We start from the raw sequence: 16860 nt of genomic DNA on the forward strand, positions 1-16860 counted from the left end.
ATAAAACATCTAAATCATCGAAGATAACCAACAAAGCTATAAACTTCACAATCAAAGCCACCTTGTGCGTCGAATCACAACTAAAAATGCAAAATGTTACTAACCGATCAGACCAACAAAACCCAACCTCTGTGCTTTTATAAATTCCAGCCAAAATCATCAAACTACATATTCTCAACAAACCCCGAAGAAAACCCAATCCAAGTGACCATCTGTGCTTCTCTCTTTTTTAGATTTGGACTAATCAGACCACCCAATCACTACCAAACTGGGTTTTCAACCATGGGTTTAAAGAGAGAGATAAAGATGATAAGTTAGAGAGAGAGAGGAGAGAGGACCAAACATCAAGAGCTTGAATTGAGAGAGCCTTAAAGATCTGGGTTTTCGGCCGGTGGTGGCGATAGTAGTGGCGTAATCAGTGTTCAACCTGTGATATGGGTTTTCAATTGTCGGATGCAGTGGCAATGGCTTGAACCAAGAGATAAAGCTTGATTGAGAGAGAGAGACATCCAACGGTTTGAGAGAGAGAGAGAGATCCAAGGGCTCCAGCGGGTTTGAGAGAGAGAAAACTTGTTTGAAAAAATTAGATGTTTTATTATTGATTTGGTTTGATTGTGAAGTTTAAAGCTTTGTTGGTTATTTTGAATGATTTAGATGTTTTATTATTGATTTGGTTGGATTTTGATTTACTGGGTTTGGAGATGTTTAGGATGAAATTTTTTGTATTTAGTTGAATTTGTGTGTATGAGAAATGTTGGAAAAAAAAAATTTGAGTACTTTGTTCTTCGTTCTTCCTTAGTGAGGAGTGTTTGATCTACTTTAAGTTTTGTTTTTGATGAGTTTATGTGTTAAAGTAACGTCTACATTGGAGGTGGGTAACAGAGAAGTAACGGAGGGAATCACAGGTGAGTAAAGTGTCAAAAATAAAACCACAAATTGGTAAGTCAAATTAGAGGCAAACTATAGGTAGGTAAAGTGTAATTTTCCCAAATAAAAATAAGAAACCTCATCTCAAAGTGAGAGAGAAATAAGGCAAAAATAGGAAATAGGAAACCTGATCTATTGTCATGCGTGCCTCCTTTTTTTTTTTTTTTTTAAATACAAGATATAATTTCTATTTTAACATAATCTAAGTATATATGTGTGTGAAGCTACCTCATGGAGACTTGAAACTTGATCCTTACCCCCCATACTTCACAAACATTTATATTTGTATAGTAACCACTACACCAAAAGTATGCGGTAGTGTCATGCATGCCTCCTTACATTTTTCGATTCTCGTTCTTTAATCAACACTAAGCAGACCTAAAAGCTATGCACCTCTTTCTAATTTATTAATTATTTATTTAAATCAATCATTTGAGGACTTAAAATGACGAATCTAACCTGTACTTTCAACCAATTACAAGAGTGGCACTTTAAGGTTTAACATTTCGGCCCTATAAAATGAAAGTGGCTTAATAAACGATCCTGTTGTGTAGGTTTTTTTTTTAAATAATTATTTTTAGTTTATTTGATTGATATATTAATTTTTGGTAGATGTAATTATTTTTTAAAACAATAAAAGAAATAGACTATATTAAACTAGGAATTTTTCATTTTATTAAACACTGATATGCGACCTATCAGTGTTTTGGAATTTTGGGTCTCACCTTACTGCAGCGCAATTCGTGAAGTTAACTGGTGAGCTGATTTTCTAGAAAAGCGAGGTTGTCAACAAAATTTTGAGCCTCCTGCAGTTATTTTGTTTTTGTTGAATTTAAATGTTTTCGAATTGTGTTTATTAGACTTGTTGCTGATGTGAATTCGTAAGTGTTTTATGTCATTAAAAAAAAAAAAAATCAACCCATTATTGTATGATATAAAGGGTTTTTAAAAATATCAATTAACGTTTTTGACCATGAAAGAGAAATGAAATAATTGGACATTAGAAAAAATATACATGTTTCCCATGGGCCATGGATAAGCTTAAAGAACATCAATTCAACAAAAGTTATTTGAGTAAATTTTCTTATTCGATTTTTTTTTTTTAAAATAATAAAATATGCAATGTTTCCTTTTGAAAATTATTTATAAAATTCAGCTATCTTCTTTGTAATTGCAATCAGAAGGGACTTTTATCTATGTTTTCCACTAGATATATTATCATTTTTTTTGGTTGATTAATCAATACTTTTCTCATTCAGGGAGTGTTATTTTGACTTTAATGCAAACTTGATGAAAGTATTGTGTCATTTCTTATTATTAGGTTACAACCTAAGTTGGTTTCTCAAAAAAAGGTTACAACCTAAGTTTATCCACAAAAATATTCAACCGTGGTGATTATGAGGTTGTCATTTCATCTTACATGCTGAGTATTATAAATGTGTAGCTTTGGCACCAGAATATATATATATATATATATATAAATTTTTTTTTTTAAGAAAAAGAATTGGATAAATGATGTAATGTGAGACAATAATTAAAAATTAATTTAGATTCTAATTATGATTGATAGTGATGGGATTAAATCTTATATACAATTAATGCATTATTTTCTCCTTTTAATATCCCAAAACAATTGAGCCAAGAAGAAACAATACTACCATATGCTTCGGGAGTTGGGTCTAAGTATAACTAAATGAAAAAGTTAACAGATATTTTTAAAATAAAAAATTTATGAAAAAAGAACAAAGTAACTAACTTTCTTTTTATAACTTTTTATATTTTTCACAAAAAAATATTAAAATTTTTCTATAATTTTTTATTAAAAAATGTTCTAAAAGGCCCATAACTAAAACTCCAAAATTTAACACGAGATGAGACATGCTTTACTAATAGTTCGCCCAACTAAAAGCCCTGGATAGAGCCCTATTGGGGTTGCTAACTTAAATAGTGACGTCCCTTCCATTTTGTTTGCCCATCCACCGCCTGTGGTGGATCGGCTTTGCACCCTAGACATTGAAGGGGTGTTTTGTAATAGACTGATTTAGTTTTAATGCATATATCCTCTTTTACAAAAAAAAAATAAATAAATAAAAATAAAACAAAACAAAACAAACTTAAATAGCCCCAAATCCATGACATTATTTTCATCTTATTCCTATGTGCCATGTTAGTTTGGTAAAATTATTCTGATCTATACCTTTTGGCCTTTTTGTCTGACATTTTACCAAAAGGCAAATTATCCTTTGATCTCTATTTCAAATCTTGTCTATTTTATGGTTCATATTAAATTTAACAAATTTAAGGTATACAAACAGTCACATTATTTAAAATTGTAAATAATGTGACAGTCTATACCGTTACGTTATTTAAAATAAAATCTGGACCACAAAATGAAGGAAATAGAGAAAATTTGAAATGAAGAAGATCTTGTTCCTTACCGAATATGCAACAAACTAACTTTTTTGGAAATAAGTTACTTTTTATCTTATGGTTTCACTTAGGGCAATCCCAACCCATCAGAAGACCTGACCCACCCAAAGAAACCAACTGAATCCAATCCGATGTCGCCTGACCCAACTACTCTAGCGGTTGGTTGCGGGTCTTTACCTTTAAACAAGTCGGTTTCGATTTTTCTCCCCCAAAACAGGAAAAACTTGAACCGACTGACATACTAAGATTTTCTGGCCAAAATTTCCAAATCTGGCAAAAATTTCTAGATTCCGGTGAGATATCTAGTAAATCCGTTGAGATTTCAACTAGATTTGGCAAAATCTCATTGAATCCAATGAGATTTTCGTGAAATTTGGCGTTTTCTCTTCATTTTCTCAGAATTCTGACTCTGATCGACTCGTCTGCCAACTATTGGAGGTTTGATTTGACAGATCCAACTAGTTTCTCAGTGGGCGGCAAGTTAATGGCTACTCTACCCAAGTACGTCGAGTTGAATGCAGGTTGAGCCCAAACCCAATCCAACCCAGCCTATGGACAATCCTAGATTCACTTTTAGCAAATAAACTATTGAAAACAACAAGAAGTCAATATTTTAGAAGTTGTGGTTTGGAGTCTTTGGACTTTGGAGGGTATGAGGAGAGAGTTTTTTTTTTTTTTGTTTTTTTTTTTTGCTTTGTTTTAACTATTGTTGGCTCCATGGGTAATTTTGCAAATGGGCTTAGGAGCATTATTACAAGACCCATGAGGAGAAGGTTTCTCATTTATTGGATATATATATCCTCCTCACAACATATGGGTCCTACATAACTATGGGCCACATATTATGGGAGAAAGAATGCATAAGATAATTATTTTATGAGTAGTGCACTGTGCAAAAATCAGACACACATGAAACTTCTTTGTATTTGTTAGACTGGACGCATGCTCGCCTCCGATAAACTTAAATCCATTTTAATTATTGCTAGCTCGGTTACCATTGACTATGATTGACATGATCCCATAAATATAGCAGCTTTAAAAGACATCAATCTCTTTATAGCAACAAACCAAATAGAACTATAGTCAATTAAATTGCATTGATTAGAGCATTCTCATCCGGTATCTACAAAAAAATCTCATTTTACCATCTCAAAAGCTACTTTATCTATTATACTATATCATTTTACAACTCACCCAACATCCCAAATTCTATTTTTTTGTCACTTTATTTAAATGTTCTTTTTTATCTTTTTTTTTTTTTTTATATACTATTTCTCTTTCTCCCTCATCCTCTTAAGCAACCAACAACCACCACATCACAGTACCACTGCCAAACCAACATCCACCATATCACAATGCCATTGCTAGACCACCAAGCAAACCCACCAGACCCACAAATAAACCCACACACAAAATAGCGAAACCCATAAACCCACCATTGCCATTCAACCACCACCTCACCAAACCCACCTCCCACCTAACCACCACGGCAACTAGTGGCGGCTCTAGGATTTTTTTCTACGGGGGTCGGTAAGAAGATACATCTTAGGAAAAATATGAATCTTACGGTCTAAATGGATTTTTTATTACAAATTTTTCTGTAGTACATACTAGTAATAGAATAAAAAATAAATTATAGGTTCATTTGACATATTTTTTCTTAATATAATGAACATGTTAATTGTTGTTGTTAAGTGAATTTTAATTATTACTGCTTAAAATATTTTTATTTATTAGTTTATGACGATTATATGTTTACATTGTACTATCAATGTAAGATTTATATTATAGATAATTACATTATACACATTTACAAAAACTATACAATATTGTACACATTTGTTTAGAAACAATGTAAATATTACAATGATAGTACATTGTAAACTATGAATTTTCCATTAGTTTACTTCAAATTTATTAAGATCTAAATGGGCTTTTTAAAACAATTTTAGATGAAAAAAAAAATTACTTTGTTGTTGGGTTTACTATTTCTCCCAAATTTTAGATAAATTTGGATTGTTGTTAGGCCTTTTTTTGTATTTAAAAAGATAAAAATATTGTTAAGATGATCATAATTAAACTTATTTCAAGTGGGTCTAAAAAAAATTTAGAGTTTTTTATTTAGAGGTCAAATAAAAAATATATATATTATATATATATATATATAAAAAAAATTAAAAAAAAAAAGGCTAGTTCAAGGGTTCATTTGAACCCCCTGAACTATACATGGCGCTGCCATGACAACAACAGCCCACCCCACCAATATGGCAACATCCTACCACCACCACTATGAATCTACATATGCACAAAAACCCACAAAAAAGAAAAAGAAAAAAAGAAGAAGCAAAATTCACACAACTGAAACCCACAAAATCTGAATCCAAAAGGCAAATTCCAACCCAGAACCCTCCCAAAATCAAAACCCATGAACCATAAATCAACCCATCATGACCCACGCTAGACTTGAGAGACCCACAACCCACGACCCATACCGGACTTAAGAGAACCACAACCCATGACCTACGTCAGACTTGATGCACCCACGACCCATGGAGAAGACGGAGAGAATACAGGCCATACGGCTTGATCAAGTGGCTTGTGGTGGCCTGTGATGGTGGTGGCTTGTGGTAGGGCCTGTGACAGTGGGTCCGCCCATGGTGGCTTGGTGATGGTGTTCATTTCTACCATGGATTTTGGGTTTGAAGATGAGAGAGCAAAACAAGAGAGAGAAGGAAGAAAGAGAAAGTGAAGTGAAATAATGAGAAAAGAGGAGAGAGAGAAGAATCATACAGTAAAAACTTTTTTTTTATTATATAATCTTGTTACAGTACCATCTTACATATAAGATGGTACTTAAGCAACATTGTAAATTTTTTTACAATTGGCAATCCGGGTAATGCATCATTTTAATGATTTAATGCTAGAATATAGCAATATATAGCATTCCCGAGACAGGGTGTGAATGCTATAAGCTTAAACAAGATCAGCCTGTTTTCCAACAAATCTCTCAACTCAGAGCCTTAGTTTTGTGCTATCCAAAAAAAAAAAAAAAAAAAAAAGCTCCAATTTTGCCAAAATCCATTGACCAAAATCGATCTCCATCTTAAACTAATGGATTTTCATGATGTCCTCAAATTGCTAACTATAAGCCAAAGAAGCTCTAGCATTAAATCATCTCACGTAACCTCAATCCTCATTAATCTGTAGCTTCCCATGCACCACATTCAGCAAATGACAAAACTAGAAATTTCCTTTTGTTTTGAAGCATGTGTAAAACATTCTCTCTCTCTCTTTTCACCTAACTTCAAATTTCCCCCACTTTTATGATTCATTGATATAAATCCCAATCGTTAGTTAATATTTTGTTTTTATATATTCCTCTTTTGTTGACTTAGTGCTTGAGTGTAACTCGTTGATGCGAGTAGCGGGCTCAACTTCCTTGACTAATTAAATTCAGGTTTGAAAACAGCTAATTAAGGATTGACATGTGTGTCAAATTGACCCAACACTTACAACAAAGAAAAAAAAAATACTAATATATGAATGTATACATGCAATGGAGAGACAAAATTTTACTTTAGGGTGACAAGATGTAGGTGATTAATTAGTGGAGTGATAACAACCCATAAAGCATTAGCATTATAGTGTAGTGAGTTTCAAAATATCTCAAAGGCATGAATGGTTTCAGAGTGCCAATAGAAATAAATAATTAAACAGCATGTTGTTAACATATAAGTTTGTGATTTGATGTGTAAAAAATGTGTTTGTATTAACGTTGGCTAGTTAAATGTAAAGTTAATTTTTAGCAACCAAAACTGATATTGTTTCTTAGTTGGAGATGTAACTCTTAATGTTTCTATGTAACTCTTAAATATTGAGAATTAATTTGGGTTAAAAATAATAACTAATACGATTATTATTTCCAACTAAATAGGAAATCTAAAAAGTATTTACAAAATATTTTCATAAAATGTCGTTTTTGATCTTTTTCTCTTTTTCACATTTACATATTGGATGACCATTGTTTTTTTAAAACTTTTGGGTGGCAAGTCTCATTCAGAAAGATGCCTTCTTTAGTTGAGGGCTTGAAATTTGAAGCCAGACCACTAATATAGGGTAATCTGTGCATTATTTTTCAATCATTGTTTTTATTTTATTTGTGACAGCGTATCGCAGTATGAGTATTTAAATTGATTTATTTCACTCACCTGAAAAACATAAAATAAAATTAGAGTTTCATAAAGCAACTTCAATGACAAATACTAGACAATAGTATATTATAGGATGGCAAATCTGTAATTAAAAGTGATGGAGGTCGGTGGTTTGGTAAGGCAACGAAAGGTCGGGAGCAAGAGGGAATTAAAAATGCAGAGTCTAATATAGGGTTAGGTGGCCTTTGAGATCCGTGACGCGTAACTTGTCGGGACGTGGGGACACAAGTCTCTGTTTACCCTTAAATATGATTTATTATAAAAAAACGTCTTTAATATTGTTGCGACAATTTTATAATAAATTTTAAAGATAAATTATTATAAATAAGCAAAAAAAATAATTTAATTTGTAAATTTAAATTAAAACTAATAATAATTTATTATTTAAAATTTGTTGTAAAAAATTTTATGAAAATATTGATAGTTTATAAAACTTAATAATAATCAATCAATAAAATCACTACTTATTAATTAAAATTATTAGTAAATTGTACTAATAAAAACAAAGCAGGTGTGAAATAATTTTGAGTTAGCCTTAGCCAACGAGTTGCTGGGCTGTTGACCGTTGGAGGGTCACGTTCCCAACTAGCCGTTGGCAGTGCCAGCTCCAATTTATGCTGTTGTGGCCTTGTGGGTAGGAAAGAATTTGAAAGAATGGTCAAATACAAAAATTATTTTTGAGGTTTTGGCTAATAATACGCTTGCGTTTGGATTCGGCTGAAAACCCAGCGCGTCTGGCATTTTTTTTTTTTTTTTTTTTTGGCACCTGTTTGAGAGACAAAATGGCTACTGTTCATGCACTGTTTATGAACAGTAGCCGCAATGTGGACTTTTCAGCCCTTTTCAGCTAATCAGTGAGTCCCATGTACTGTTTATGGGACCTACAAACTTCACTTTTCAACAACTTTTTCATTAAAAATAAATCACACGGTACTATTCACATATTTAAAAATTATTTTGCTACAGTGTTTTTCAATTTTCAGTTTTCAGTTTTTAACTTAACCACAAACATCCAGTTTCTCACCTAACCATAAACAGTAGTTAATGCCTACCACAAATTAGTATTTGGCAAAAAGAGCACAAAGAATGTTTGGCATGACTTGTTGGAGTGTTCATCAAACCCGCTAATCCGACGAAATTGACCCAATCCAACTTAAACGCCTCATGTTAGTTTTTGTGGGTTGATGGAATGAAATTATATCTTGAGTCTCAAGTCAGGTTAAGTTACGATTGATAATTTATTAATTTTATTCAACCCATATGACCCACAATATAAATATATATATATATATATATATATATCTATATTATTTTTATTTTTATTTTCTTACTTCGACTTATTTGGTATTTTAAGAATTTGTTTTGATAAATTCAAAATTTTTCAATATAATTTTTATATATATATATATATATATTGTAATCGCAACCCACAACCCAACCCAATCCACGTGGGTAAGGTTGGGTTGGTTTCTACATGTATGATGGGTTGGTTTGGGTTTAGAGTTTCTCAACTTGACAAACTTGTGTCAGGTTGGAAAAGCTTGTAAGTTGCAATTTGATGCAACCACGACGTCTAAGCCAAACTTTTTATTATATAGTATTATATATGATTACAAGGTTAATTATAGATTAGTCGCCTATGGATCAAAAGTTAGGGTTTAAAATTTTGCAAAAAATAGATGAACATTACATAAATTTCAAACAAATTCAAATCAAATATCGAAATTTATCTCTAAAAAAGTTATAATTAGAAGAATACAAAGCTTTCTATGACAAACCCATCAAAATGAGACAAGATAAACTTACTGTGTTAGCCTAAAAGAGAAAAAATGAAAATGAAAATGAAAGCAGAGCACGGATCTTCAATTGTGACTCGTAGTGACGGCTGGTGACAACCATGGAGGTTCAACAAAGGGGATTTAGGACTTGCTGACCCCTCAAGCAAGTCCTTGGTGCCAATACATAGCAAAATGCACCCAATTGTGTAAGTTGTCCCTTTAGAACCCTTTATCAAAGCATACATGTCACAACCAATGACTGAACTTCCTTCCTATTTTTGTTCTTGTTCTTTTTCTGTTGCTCTTCTTCAACACCTTCTAATTTCTCCCATAGCAATTAACTTTTCCCTCTCTTTAGTTTCAACTTTCCATCCCCATGAATGGTTCTTTATCTTAAAGTTTAGTAAAGCCTTAAGAAACGAGCTCAAACCATTATTTCCCCAGTTGGGTCTTCGACCTGCTAAACGATCTCAATCCAATACATTCTTGAAATTCAAAATCAATAGCATTTTACTTGCGCTCTGTTTGTTTTGAAGTAAAATATTTTACATGTAAAACTTTTTAGTAAATTATTTTCAGGTGTATGGACAAGTAAAATTTTTCAAGCAAACTACTAAAACCAATGGCTCAACATCTAAGTTATTGGTGCCGGAGGTCTGATGACTAGATCACTAGAATTGGCAGTCAAAGTGATGACACCAACGACCGGGCTGCTGACGATCACTGTTAGAGCGGTATCTCTAGTGACCAGATAGCCAACATTGGTCGACAAAATGACGTTTTCAGTTACTGGACCTCCGACACTAGTTGTAGTGCATGTCTTTGGCCACCGAACCACTGACACCGTTCGCAAGTGTGGCATCTCCAGCCATTGAACTGCTGGCATAGATCACTGGTGAGGCATTTCCTGCCACTAGACTGTCGGCACTGTTCGCAAAGCAAAGTCTCTGAACACCAGACTACTGGCACTGGTCACGAAGCAGAGTCACTAACCACTGAACCACCATTACTAGTCGCCAGAGCGATGTCTTTGTCCACCAAATCGGTGACCTAGCAACTAGATGAGAAAGGGGAAGTCACTATATGTTTTTAGAAAATGTTTTACAAGTTTGACTATATTTTACCTTAAAACAAACACCTAAAATGGGAAACATTTTTCAAAAAATATTTTACTTCAAAACAAATAGAGCGTTAGTTACTTAATTATGAAATTTCCTAGTGTGTTAATAGTTGAGGAAATTGAGCCATTTCTATGTTTTGTGCAAGATGAAATGGAAACTAAGATTAAGCATGTAGACACCATGTTTTGTCTACCCTCAACTTACCTGCAAAATTTCAAAAATTTCAAAAAATATAATTTGATCATGGGACTGTGGGAATATGGGAAAAATAATAATAATTTTATCCCGTTCGGATGTTGGATCACCCAATTTTCTAGTTCAAGAGACAAAATGACAAAACTACCCTTAGTGGCCCAAGCCTCAATCGGGTTGACAAATGGTCAAATAAGCTCAAAGATACCCCCAGACCCCAATTTTAATCAAAACCAATATTTTCTCCAATTTTGACAAAGTTTGACTAGGGTCAACCCAAACTTGACCGTAATTTGCTCAAGATCGAACCATTCGATTGAGGGACATTTGAGCTCATATCGAAGAAAATTGAATTTCCTTCAAAATGACTGCTTTTGGACCTAAATCGTAGTTAAAACATGTGATATAATGCAAAAATATAAAAAAAAATATCTAACAATTAGTAATTTACTAAATGTTAAACATGAATTTTACTTTGTTTAAGTAGTTTTCTTTCCATGAATGTAGTTTTCCAAGATGGGAGCGTTGAGACAAAAAGCTGGTACTTTCTCAAAGTATGTATCGGGAGCTTTCCAACAATACCTTATTTGAACCAATCCGAGGTTGGAGGATTAAGATCCAGGCTCAATAAATTGGAAGAAAAATATGGAAAAATCCCACTTTCTGCACGTAATCAGCGCCGAGTACCTACTGTGAGCGCAAACGGGTGACACACCGCAAAAATTGGAGCCAAAAAATTTGTATTTTCTTGAAGTTTTCTCTATAACCTGGAACAAATGACATCCCTAAAGCATCTTCGGATTGACGAGAATCAACCCAGCAAAATCACAAAAAATCATGTTCAAGTGCAAAATTCTGAAGCAGCCAACTTTAAACGCATGTAAATCTTTCTTCCAAGGTCCAAATGCTACAAAGCCGGAAGCTGTAGAAATTAGAATCTGATTTTTTTTTTCAACGGTTTCAAAATTAGCCAATTCAGAGGTCCTTAAGACCTCCAACCAAGTTCTCAAAGTTTAGGTTGACGAATGGAAAAAGGGCAAATTAAAGGGAAGCTGACCCGTGGGGCGCACCCATTATAGGAGCCTAAGGGTTTTAATTAAGTCACATCCAACTCGTTTTAACGCTCTCTTTTTGTTGGACATAAAACCTTTTTTTTTTTTTAGTTGAAAATTGTGCCGTTTTATTTATATATAATAATAATAAAAAAAATCTTGACTCAATTTCTTGTGTTTGATAACAACCTTAAAAATGAGTAGCACAACATTTTCTGGTATTTGGTAAGTGTTGGATATCATTAACATGAGTTTACCCTGTGAGCTAATTTAGAAGTGTTGAAGGCCTCAAAACATGTTTATTATAAAAATCAGGTATATAATATATAAAATAGTCAGCAAAAATAGCATACCGCTTCTATACACACATGGAATGCATCAACATCCATTATTCCACACAAAACAATTGTATTGGGTAGGTAAATAATAAAAATGCAGAAATTCTAGGACTGCGGTTTATTAAATACACTTTGCTACAATTGTCTTATGTGGTGAATTGTGATTGATTACCTATTACTTTCACATGAACCCACTATTTTTTTCTCTACTACTCACAACCAGCCATATAGGAGAGTTGTGACAAAGTGTGTGTAATAAGTTGTGGTCCTATAATTTTTTATAAAAATGTGATAGATTATAATGGAAGGTGCACATTTACATCATTGTTATAGTCCTTGGTACGAATTATAAGTTTTGAAAAATCGAGATTTTAATTTGAAAACAATCTCAAAACTTAGAAGGGTGTAAAACACATTTTTGCATTTTTCTTGCGCTAAGGAAACGTATCATCTGTCGATGTAGAGTAATTCTAAGTTTTCAGGAAAATAGCACTTATAGTGCAATCATTATAAGGAGTAAATACCATAAGATGAAATTTTATTGTATTAAAAAAGAAAAAGAAAAAAAGAAGCTAATTATACACATTGGTGATTGGTAGTAACTCTATTGACTTTATTTACACCTTGCACACCACTACTATATATACACACATAGAGAGAGTGGGAGGAAGACACCCACAGACATCACTGCTAAGTGGTCGATTCAAAATCTGATATTGAAACCGCCTATTGGGTATATATTATTTTTGGAGAAGCGGGTGGATGGCAATAGAGATTCTAGTGAAAGGGATATGATATGAAAAAAAAAATTAAAATGAAATGGGAGTTACATAAAATATGAGAAATTTTTTCCAAGCCCAAGCACTTACGAGGTAGTATTTCCCACAAATTTATGAACCTTCTCTCCCAAGGAATGCTTTGGTTAGAAATTTAATAGAGTTTGTTAATTTTGTTTCTTTCTCATGAACCAGAAACAATCCCGAAAATCCCTACTAGCAGTGGACTCCCTAGATATTGAATTATATGGCATGATAACTCAGAAAGGCATATTGAGTTATGCAGTATCAAACGGGACCGAAACCAATCTATATATATATATATATATATTACTCTCCCAGTCTCCCTTACTTGGTTGCTGAAGTTGAAGCCATGGCAGCTGTTCAAGCTTTAGTTTTTCCTAAGGATATTGGCACTAACTCAATCATTCTTGAGAGAGACTCAAAAGTGATCATTATCACCTTGAGAGATAAGGATATATAATTCATTGGCATCCTTTGGCCATCAGATTTCTGATGCAAAGTTCCTTATAGAAGCCTTCCGAAATATTAGCTAGGCACACATACCAAGATGTGATAAGATTGTAGTTAACAATCTTGATAAACATGTGCAACATGTCACAAGTTTATCGATGTGGAAGGAAGATGTCTCTCCACACCTCAATGTTGTAACCTTTCGTAACATTTGTAGCTTTATTCTAAAAAACAAAAATTATGCAAGATTTTGCAAGATTATTAGTAATTTAAATAGATACTAAAATAGTGAGGTTTAATTAGCTTAACTAATAAAGTTTCTTATTGTCAGATATTGTATTTGAATTTGTCTACACAAAAAATCAATTAATGTCTTAACTTAATGATAAAAAGCAATCATCATAGAGTGAACATTATAAGTTAAAATTCAATTATATTTATAAAAAAATTTAATGATAGCCAATATTATTTAAATGCGGTTTAAAATAATTATTTAATTGCTATTGACGTGGGTTAATTCAATCTACTCATTTTGTAATAGAATTTTAATAATGTCTTATTTCCAAATTTCCATAGCAATTGAAATTAGAATTCAATCATATTTATAAAAAAAAAAAAAAAAAATTTAATGATAGTCAATATTATTTAAATGCAGTTTAAAATAATTATTTAATTGCTATTGACGTGGGTTAATTCAATCTACTCATTTTGTAATAGAATTTTAATAATGTCTTATTTCCAAATTTCCATAGCAATTGAAATTAGTAAATTAAAATTACACAAAACCAAAGCCAAAAAGGAATATACTTTTAATGATTGGAATAAACTTTTAATCCTAAACTAATTACATTAAAACTACTATGCTAAATATATTTTGTATCATAAGTATAAATTTAATTTGTGAATGTAACATTACACAAATTGGGAATAATTTTTAAAAAAAATTTAAGATGGCCAAACGCCTAGGATATTTCTTAGAATACAAACTATGACCCTACCAATAATAGACTAGTTTACATGTACATATATGTATATGATAAATTTGAATTTATGTTGTAGGGTCCAGATTTGTAACCCAAGTCCAAAAGATTTGGAGTATGAGCCCAATAAGCCCAATACAATAAATTTGTAGAACTGCAGCAACTTTTATCAAATCTTCGCACCTGGTGCCCTCGGCTGAATCTTCGACAGACGATGCCCGAAGTTTTAATTGCTATAAATCCCTTTCGGCCTGAGCTGAGGACCCAGTTTCGGGCTTTTGACGGATGGTAGCCACCAAGCATTGTCTGGCCACGAATTGATCCCCCCAGATTTCACTAACTTGTCCCTTAGATGGATATTTAACCTTTTGATGCAGAGTAGAAGAGACAGCCCCTAGCATATGAAGCCAAGGTCTAGCCACAATTGCAATATAGGGCGAATACACGTCTACAACAATGAAATCTACCTCTACTATTTCCATACCAGTTTGCACAGGTAATCATATTTAGCCCTTTGGGATATACACTGATTCATCAGTAAAACCTCTGTTGAACGTTGTTTAATTCACAACCAACCCAGCTCTTTCACTCACTCTTTACAAATTCATTGTATTGGGCTTATTGGGATCATACTTCAAATCTTTTGGACTTGGACTACAAATCTGGACCCTACATATGTCAACATTTTGTGATAATTATTTATTGTTTTCAGGCCAAAACAATTTTGTATTTCTCCTTTCAATTTGTACTAGTTGAATCAATGAGAATTATCGAATTTCTTTATGGATTAAGGATAAAGTTTGCCCACAAACTCTTACTAAAATATTAACATGACTACATATTTTGAAAATCTAACAATTGAATTTCATTTCTTTTACATATTTAATATATACTTCAAATTTCATTCAAATCGGATATTATATTCTATTCGATTCATAAACTTAATTTTTATACCTAATTTAAGACTATAAAAACTTTAAATATAAACATTTAATTGATAATATAATTTTTGAGTTTTGAATAAAGTTTGGCTATAAACTTTGTTGTAGTTAATGGTTACAACTTCCACTAAAAAAATTAACATGATTACATAATTTGAAAATTTAACCGTTGAGTTGCATGTTCTTTATAACACGCATATCAAATTTTGTGTCAATCGGATATTATTTACTATTCAATCCATAATTTTTTTATACATAATTTTAGACTATAAAAACTTGAAATTTAAACATTTAATTGATGACATAGTCATTAATTTCTTAATTTCTAGAAATTTTATAAGTATGTAAAATATAATCAAAAAGTAAATTTGTTAAAATTTACATATAATAATAAAAAGATATTAAGTATAGCTATAGTCATTTGCTACAATCAAGTTTGTAGCTAAATTTTTTTATTTTATTTTTGATCTTCTTAAAATTTTGTAAATGTAGAGGATATAATTAGAAAATGCAATATAATGTTTGATTTATTAAAATATATATTTAATAAAGAGATATAGCAAGAAAAATCTGAGGGAAAAAAGAAAAAAAAAAAGTGAGAGCATCCATTGGAATGAAATCAATATATATAATATATATGTGTGTGTGTATATATATATGAGTTGGGTTTAAGTTACACATGGTATAACTCTAAGTAATGTTACACCACCTAATAACTTTTTAATGAATTTATATTTTGAAAATTATACCGTTGGATTACATGTTTTATATGTTCTAAACATGTATGCCAGTTTTCATATCAATCGGATGTTATTTACCATTCAATCCATAAACTCATCTTTTATGCATTATTTTAAACTACAAAAACTCGAATTTATACAATTGATAGATGACATGATTATTGATCTTTGATCATCTTGAAATTTTGCAAACATGGTGAATATACGAAAATAATGTAATCCAACAGTCGATTTGTTAAAATTCACATCAAATTAAAAAATATTAGTAGTTTAATATTATTTAAAATTACACGAGGTGTAACTTTAACCTAACTCTATATAAACCTCAAGTGGGAGAGTACAAAGTTCTGCCAAGTGGCACATTTCTTGAGTCTCTCTCATTTAAGATTCAACCTCATCAAAGTTTACATTTATGTCAAATTTTTAGTTTATTGAATGTGTCAATAGAGTAAATGCACATATTAATTATTTATAGGTGTGCACTAATATTATATTACTTCATTCGTCCCAATTTGTTTGTCTTGTTTGAAAAGTCAAATTTTTTAAAGGAACATCATTTATTGTCTTGTCTGCCTTATAAAAATGTGTAAGTTTACAAAACTACTCTTAAATAAATTTATCAGCTTTCTTAAAAATTGTTATTCTTAATGAGACAACTAAAAATGTGCCCCAATTAAATTGATTTTTTAAATATTAGTTAGTTTTCTTTTCAAATAGTTTTGAAAATAAAGTAGGGGTATAATAGAATATTAGTAAACTAATAGCTTTTATTTTTATAAACAAGACAATATTTTGGGACACTCCAAAATGAAAAAGAGGACAAACAAACTAGAACGGAAGTAGTAATATAAAAGTGTTTTATGTGTTTTTTTTTTAAATTTAAATTCTATGTAAGAAAGT

This window comes from Quercus suber, unplaced genomic scaffold (assembly GCF_002906115.3).
Source record: "Quercus suber isolate HL8 unplaced genomic scaffold, Cork oak 2.0 scaffold_58, whole genome shotgun sequence".
Classification (NCBI taxonomy): domain Eukaryota; kingdom Viridiplantae; phylum Streptophyta; class Magnoliopsida; order Fagales; family Fagaceae; genus Quercus; species Quercus suber.